Source organism: Antedon mediterranea, chromosome 1 (genome assembly GCF_964355755.1).
Source record: "Antedon mediterranea chromosome 1, ecAntMedi1.1, whole genome shotgun sequence".
Classification (NCBI taxonomy): Eukaryota; Metazoa; Echinodermata; class Crinoidea; order Comatulida; family Antedonidae; genus Antedon; species Antedon mediterranea.
In genome coordinates, this window is record NC_092670.1 from 7,927,953 (window position 1) to 7,936,543 (window position 8,591).

The window sequence follows — 8,591 nt, forward strand, 5'->3', positions numbered from 1 at the left end:
ACATTCAATGTAAATGTGATAGAATAAATTAGACAGACGATAACAGCATGCAAAAGGTCTATTGTTGAAAAAATCACATGTGAGCTTAATTTACATGGAAATTACCCCTGAGTTGAGTTACTGAAAATAGAAATGAAATATACAGGTAGAAGTCTTTCCTATTCATACAGCTGTGTATAATTGTTTGAAGATTATCATATCTGGTCCGGGAGTTGAACTTATTAGGTCAGAAACTGGACGGTCAGCCCTGGGGATGAAATTAAAAAATTATGAAAGTAGAAAAAAATATATAGAACTACTGTATATATTTTTAGTTGTCGTTGTGGTTACTGTACTTTTTATAAGTAGTATTCATGGTCAGATTTCCGAGGGAGTGAAACGGTCGAAAAGCCAGGGCCAAGTTAAAATTAATATGGACAAGTAAAATTAAACAATATTGAAAACGAAACCAAGGGTCACGTTCTGTGCTCTACCTAGCTAAGTCTACTCCATAACGTTCAGGAGTCGGGTTTCCGTTTTTCTCTGTCATTAAAAGTAATTAGTTATCCGCTTAGTAGCGGATAACTCCTTGTAATCGTCCTGTTTCATCATATTTTTTTTTCTTTTTGGTTATCCGCACTTGGCGGATAACCTCTTGTTATTGTCAGGATCTTTTTCTATGTTCTTCTTTCTTTCCACGATTTTTGTTCGCAGCGTATCTCTAATTCTGGCAAACATATGATTCTATAAATTTGTCAAAAGATTGCTCTGTAGCTGTAGATGTGCAAGAAACTTTTTTTTTCAAATTTTGAGTCGCGCAGCGTAAGTTACGCACGATTTTGTGAATTTTAATGATTGATCATAGAATAAAAACTGAAAGTCGCTTTGTATTGAAACTTGGTGAAAGTTTAAGTCATATAATGCGCAAACTTTCTATGGATTAAAAATGGCATGTTTCACAAAAAGTTACGCGCGCACGCGCGTTTCAAATTTCAAAATGCGGAAAATCAATTTCTAATCAATTTTCTACGCGTTTCATGTCATTTTAAGCATTTCAAAAATTCCGAGGCGTGCGCAATTTTTTTACGCGCGCGTGCGCACGTAGCGCAAAAACATCTTTTTTTTGTTTGATTTTTGTTTTTCCAGCCTTTTCTACTAAATTTACCAATTTTCAATCAATTTCGACTTAAAATTACGTCATACGAGCACGTCAAATTGAACAATTTGCGCGCATTTTTTATGAAAAAGTTCAAAAATTCGTTAAAATTAAGCCTTTCTTTAAAAAGTCATAAATTCTAAACTCCGTGGTGAACATTTTTAAAATTTCAGATTCTGGAAGTAGATGAGTTGTAGATATCGAATCATGCATCGATAGGGCTAACCGGACATTGTGACGTCATCGTATGGCCATTCGAATATAAAATATAGGATTTTTGTCTCTTTCACATAGCTCATCACATTTAATAGAGCGCATCTCCACTTATCCGTATTCCATTTCCCCCATTTTGTTATATTGTCTAGGCCAATCAATTATCTTTCGCATGATCTACCATTTTTTAAATTGTGATAACGTCATCATGTCCAAAAGCGTCAATAATTAGGGTCCTTTATTTTCACCTATTCTGCACTGTATGTAGTACGTATACAGAATATAGCGTATACCGTATATACTTTGACGTGACGCAAAATAGAGTATGACGTGCACGTGGCTTTTGCGCTGCGGATAACCCGAACTCGTCAAAGTGACGAGTTCAAATCTAGTCTGTATTATGCTTCTTTCCTTCTGTCATTTTTGTGCGTCGCGTTTCTCTAAAACGTGTAAACAGAACATATCGTAACTTTGTCAACATATCGACATTTACGTGAAATTGTGCACCTCCTATTTTTGAATGACGTCAGAGTTGCGCAACATGACTTACGCGCGATTTTATGAATTTCAATGATTGATCATAGACTAAAAACCAAACATAATTTTGTTTTGACACTTTGTGAAAATTTAAGTCATATCAAGCGCAAACTTTCTATGGATTAAAAATAGCATGTGTCACAAAAAGTTACGCGCGCACGCGCGTTTAAAATTTTAGAAAGCGAAAAATCAACTTCTAATCAACTTTCTATGCGTTTCATGTCATTCTGAGCATGTCAAAAATTCCCAGGCGCGCGAAAATTTTTACGCACGCGGTGCACACGTAGCATTAAAAACATATTTTTTTCGCGTGATTTATGTTTTTTCAGCCTTTTCTAGTAATGTTATCAAATTTTAAACAATTTCGACTTAAAATTACGTCATACGAGCACGTCGAATTAGATAATTTGCACGCGTTTTTGGTGAAAAAGTTCAAAAATTCGTCAAAATTATGCCTATTTTTAAACATTCATAGATTCTAAACTACATGGAGAACTTTTTTTTAATTACATATTCTGGAAGTTGATGAGTTGTAGATATCGGATCATACATTAATATGGCTAACCGGACATTGTGACGTCATCGTATGGCCACGCGAATATAAAATATAGGATTTTTGTCTCTTTCGTCATAGCTCATCACATTTAATAGAGCGCATCTCCACTTATTCGTTGTCCATTTTCACCCCGATTTTAATATATTCTAGGTCAATCAACTATCTTTTGCATGAATTAAAAATTTTTTAATTTTGTTAACGTCATCATGCCTAAAAATTTAAATTACGTTGGTCATTAATTTCATCTTTACAGTAAATTTTAATCTGTTATACCTCGTAAGAATAAAATGTGATAATCACGATTAAAACGTTTTCAGGAAGCTATTGTATTGTAGATACAAAATCATGTGTAAATTGTGCCAATCGAATGTGGTGACGTCATCATATGGCCAGTTAAATAAAAAAAGTCGTATTTTCATCTTTTGCATTATATTTCATTACATTTAAAAGAGCGCACATCAATATTTCACGTATTCAAATTTCTTCTACACGTTAATATGTTGTTGCTGAGATAATTTCATTCAGAAATTTCTACTTTTGCATTTTATTTTGAAACCGTCAAGATGTTAAAAATTACAATAAAATACGGGTCCCGTAATTTCACCTATTTTACACTGTTTGTGATATGTATACAGATTGTAATGTGTATACTATATGACACAAAATAACAGAATTCAGAAATAACAACATATCATATTCTTCAGTTCAGGTCATAATGCCTTAATATTTTTCTGTGTGCAATATTCTAACGTATGACGTGCACGTGGCGTTTGTCGAGCGGATAACTAACTCGTCAAAGTGACGAGTTTCATGTCTAGTTTTATATTTGATTTTTTGTTTCTTTTGGATCAAACGGTCTGTTACAGCGAGTCAAATGGCTGAGCGATTAGGGTAGGGACACCGTTTACCGTACAATATCGGCATAGTCGACACCCTCCCTGTTAATGGAACGAGTCGTCTCGGATAAGGACAATAAACTGATACGAGTTAGGGTTACCGCGTTGAATGGTTCGCAAAATAGCCCATGCGCATCAATAGCCCAATAACATTAATAAATAAAATTTAAAGAAATTAAGACAAAGTTGAGCGAGGGGGCGTGCTATATAATATTTGTATAAGTGTATTGAAGATACAGATAACACGAGAATTTATCAAGTGTTTGTAAGTCGCCAATATATGTATTTTCATAATATAAATAGGCATCGACCTAGTATCAACCAAACAGGATTATAGCTTGAAAATTGTGGACTTTTAGCGCAAATAAAAAACAACTTAATTTTGTAATTATTTTGGTTAATCTATTTCAAATTGATTTGTAACTTTTGTAAAAGAGGGTTTGTTTAACAACAATTTTTAATTCACTATCAATATTCTAACTCTGGACATTTTCCAACTGGGAATACAAATGCAAAATGTTCCGGTTGTAAATCTAACTTATTCATTGAATCGTAAAACATTATACGGACAGAAAAACAGATACAAAATTAGCCTAAAAGAAGTCGGAGAAATCACCTCCATTAGAGGACAGTTACCGGTAATATTGAAGTCTTTGGCGTTAGTAATAATAGCAGTATCAGAATTGTATAAATAATTTACCATCTGAATGTAAATTTTTAAAAGAGGAAAACTTGGTCATGCATTTTATAAATGTACGTCCAGTGTCAAGTGTCCTCGCTATAAGATGCGTTGTATTGTCGTTTATTTTTGTTATAGATTATATATACATCTATATATTGGGTTCTGCTGTCCTCATAATACTCTGGGAAAGTTCGTTCGTTTCTGAATTAGGTGTTGAATAAACCAATCATAATCTAGACGTTAGTTCCAGACTAGAGGCGAAGGTTCACCGTAGTAGGTTCAATTTCTTGTATGGCACGCCAAGCGGTCATTTATTCGGAAATAAAGATATCTTAGTTTTAAACTAAGATATCTCTATTAATAGAGATATCTCTATTCAAAACTAAGATATCTCTATTAAAAACTAAGATATCTCTATTTAAAACTAAGATATATATTAGTTTTTAATAGAGATATAGAGATCTCTCTATTAATGTCTGGTTGGATCTGGTAAAGCCGCTTGCCTGAAAAGTATACTTTATGTAATGCTTTGGTATGTTTCAAACATAAATCATAATACTTTTGAAATACAGTATATAATATAAATTCCCTAGGCACCGATCAAATGTTTTGAGATTTCAGTACATTTGTCGTTCAATGCTTTATACATATGACATTTTCTCAATGTTTTTCAACTTCCTCTCATGAGAATAAACCTGTACCGAACCTGAAAACTCCATACAATAATGCATTGTAAAAAATGGAAAACAAATTTCCTTTGCTTTATACTCTTCGACATTAATGTTTATTCTAGTTATGATGATTTATTTTATATCACTACTAGTTATGCAAACGTGTACGTATCCAGTAGATCCTATATTTCGAAATATTAAGAGGAGGGGCTTAAAGAGTAAAGTATGAACCGCAATGAACTTATTCTCAATTTTACAGTATTATAATACACTTTTTTTTGTTATGGAAGTTGTAGGCTACCGTCCCTACCTTTCAAAACGGAATGTATTTCAGATTTGTCTGTATTGAGCAGTAATAATATTATGATAAGCTAAACTATTTTCAAACTTTCTGTAAGACTGTTAGATGTGAACCACAGATGGAACTGTTTTATGACATAATCTGTTAAATTCCCAGTAATTTCGATTGCTTTGCTATTCAGAAGTTTAAATTGAAATTAAATAAGTAGACTTTTATAAGTTTCCCTTGAGAACCAAAAAGATTAAACCAAATCCCATAAAGTTTATTATGGAATTCAATAATCTTATAAAAATAAACTTCAGTTTCAAATGATTTTTAAGTTGTAGTCAATTTAGGCCTACAAGGAAGAAAACTTGACAATCACGATATCAGACAACTTTAAAGATAATAAAAAAATTATTGAATATTATCAAGCTTCTGTTGTACCTTATACTCTTTATATTTGATATTAGAAACGCGTGCACAACATTCACACAGTTTCTAAAGCGTGGTTCCCACTAGCGACGCAACGCAAGGACGCAACGCAAGGACGTAACGCAAGGACGCAACGCAAGGACGTAACGCAACGCAAGTGAATTGACCAATCACAAGCGATGGCTTATTCGCTTGTGATTGCTAACTGTCTATAACTTCGCTTGTCATTGGTTAAAACGCTTCCGTTGCGTTTACATCCTTGCGTTACGTTCTAGTGGGAACCAAGCTTTAAAAGGCCTAAGTTATATAGTTAAATAAATAATTATTAATATTTAATAAAGTGTATAGTTACCATATGCCATATCCCTTCTAAAAACCCAACCTTAATTTGTCTCTATTTAGTAGGCCTACGTATTTAATGATGTGCGATACCGTATATCACACTCTATTATGTTTCACGATGTGTTATTTCTTTAAAAGGGGCAGTTCCTGGGTGGATATTATTTTTGCTTTTGTTATAAAGGTACAAGAAGGTATTATATCCTCATTAAAATACTTGTTTTCCGATATCCAGTAATGTTTTAAAAGAGAAAAACTTGGTCATGCATTTTATAAAAGTAATGGCTATAGTTTGTTGGTTTTTAAAGATACACGTTTTCCGTCCGATAATTTAAGAATGTTAACTCTAAGAACAGATGGCATGATCGTGATCAGTGGAAGCTTTCATTTGGGTTTACATTCATCGTTGATCATGCTCCCACTGATCATGTTTCCACTGATCATGATCAAGCCAGTCATTTAAGCAGTCTGGTGATCTAGTTGAGCACGCTAGAGAATATGATTAACCTAGTTTAACATGATTAATTATTCATCAAATAGAATCAACCAATCAGCATTTGTTCATTGATGCGATTTATATATACAGTCCCTCGATATCATTAAGTTACTGAGATATGTTTGATTATTGGTACCACTTTATGTGACGTCACACGTCAGCAATAATAACTTGCTAACAATTTTCTTTTCTAGATGACATAATTAAGAATTTATGACGAATAACAACCCTTTCTTCTTTTTAAAACATTTCATTTGAAAACATTTTGATATATTATAACGTTCTGGTAAATAAAAGAAAATAATATTAGACTACTGTACAATTATCATTATTATAATGAAGAAAGAAATGTATTAAAACGTTTTGGGTGGAAAGATGGTAGGCCTATCACAGTTCACCATTCGGCAAGCAATTTTATAGATTAGGACCAGCGACACTGAAATCACCCCGGGGTGCATGTAGCAAACAGCCACTGACGTAATGAACGTGTAGGCCTACATTATAATATACCTCTGCGTCTTCTAGAGTCGATTAGGCCTACATACCACACAGAGCTATTTAGGTTATTTTATTCACTCTATTTTTCCAAATTTCTGAATCCACTACTGACGCTTAATAGGCACACGCGATTCAACATTACTAATCAATTGCCGGTAATAAAGATGACATAATTATGATTGTGCTCATTCTAATCCTACAGTTCCTGCCTTATATGAACATGTTGAACTCTTCATCTACAATTGACCATGACACATCGTCTGCGTTCGCTGACCGACTCTTCGGGAAAAGAGCAAAATCACGAACGAAGGATGGCAGTAATTCAGTAACTATCCACCCTCCTCTCAAGCCCCCAGGCCCGCCTCCTTCACATCACTCATTAAGGCGAACTGTACAGTACTTTTTGTCGTTCGTGCCAAATGTCAAACAGTTTAAATGTAATTTAATTGCAATTATGCCTCAGCTGATTTGTGGTAAGTGAAATAAATGACATATATCTAATTTAATTGATAATTTATTTGTGAGTTGTCTTAAAAGCAATTTGGAGATAACGAAACTCATCCAATTTCTTATGTTAGAATTTTGCTTTAGTGATTAAATGATCATAATAATAATTGTTTCCGAGACATTCGAGTAGTAATCAAAGACAGGGAATCCCTTGGCGGTTGTCATTTGCGTTACGAATAACTTTGTAAAGCTTGGTTCCCAATTGGACGTAACCAATCACGAAGCGATGGATCATTAGGACTGCCGCCTGCGATTGGTCAAATCATTTGCGTTGCGCTTACATTGTTTCGTTGCGTTAATAACCAACCATAAGCTTCGGAAGTTTTCTATCAAAGTAAAGCTTGTTCTGCGTTCGATACCATTGTAATTCGATGGGAAAGAATTTATATCGGTTGTCTAACCAGAGCTAAAAACTGAAATATTAGAGGATGTGCATGCTGGTCACTTGTCGGAAGTAAAAGTACTTTCGAGTTACCGATACGGAGGTTATGGCCTATGAATATATGTTTAGGCCTGCACCTTCTGTATCTTTCACGAATCTTCTTTGCCTCTGAAGAAAAAGAGAAGTAGGGAATAGTTAAATTACTTAACTCTTTCCTGGAATTATTAACAATGTTGTTGAATTGTTTATATTTTTAAATACATTATAAATGTTTTACCTGGGGTTAACCTTTATAACACGAGATTCAACCAGAATACAAAGCCAATACGAAAGTCTATAAGGTTTGACAGCTATATGATATATAGAAATTGCATTTTATGCAAAATGAAAGCGTATTGTTGTCTCTGTACCTCTCGTTAAAGGAGTGAAGAACATCATAACAATACAGTTAAATAGAACGACTTTTTATACTATCATCAGATAATATAATACCTCTGGTTCTGGATCAGTAAGTGCACGCGTAACAATTATTCAAAAAGGTTCAAAGCAGTTCATACTCCATTATTTTATTCAAAACCAAAAACAAACTACAACAAATAAGCTTATCATAAAGTGCCAAGGTTTGGAATGACGATAATTATTAAACATTTTAACACTGTTTCTCTATTTAAGAAACTGTTAAACTGTGTATTCAATGTGGGCTCTATACATAGGCCTACAAAGTAGTATTGTAATATTGTATTGTATTCTGTATAATAATACATACTTTTTGTACACGGCCTTACTGACGTTAAGTTGAGTTAAGTGAGATCCGTGAATAAATAAAGCTTAAATTGTTCTTTTATGAATAATAGTAATTTAACAATTGTTATGCCTAAATATGGACGTGGTGGTTGACATGGATCTACAGTATAGAATAGTATTTTACAGAAGTGACGTCACCCACTAGTGGTAGTTGAAAACC